Raw genomic sequence first — 547 nt, forward strand, 5'->3', positions numbered from 1 at the left:
AAAGCCTCACCTATTATTTTGCATTGCAAAGCACTGCACATGTATGAGATATTTTTAAAACTATAGTAACACACAAAAGTAAAAGAAAATCACTGCATCTACCCGATGCATTCAATATAAGATTGCCGAATAATAACGATATCTAATTGTGGTGCAAGGTAAACAATTTTCAAGGGAGGAAGTTAGTAGATACCATCAACTTCACTTCATAACAAATACTGAATTTTATCCTGAAGCACCATCAGAAAGAAATAATGTGGGGTTTACAAGAGATACGTTTTATACGGCGAGCAATGAAGCTAGAGCTGCTACAGAAGTTTGTAATAAACATGGTTGTAAATCAAGAATAAAGCTTTTAACTTAATTGTTTCTCTGAACAATAAACAGAGTTTACTGATTTAAATTGGAAGTGAGTAAGCCATTAAAGAATTAAAGTTTTTGTAAAAATTTATAGGCAGCTACATTCTGCAAATCATTAAGTGTTAGAGGATTTACAAATGAATAATATACATACATACATACATACATACATACATACATACATACA

This window comes from Octopus bimaculoides, chromosome 6, assembly GCF_001194135.2.
Source record: "Octopus bimaculoides isolate UCB-OBI-ISO-001 chromosome 6, ASM119413v2, whole genome shotgun sequence".
Lineage (NCBI taxonomy): Eukaryota > Metazoa > Mollusca > Cephalopoda > Octopoda > Octopodidae > Octopus > Octopus bimaculoides.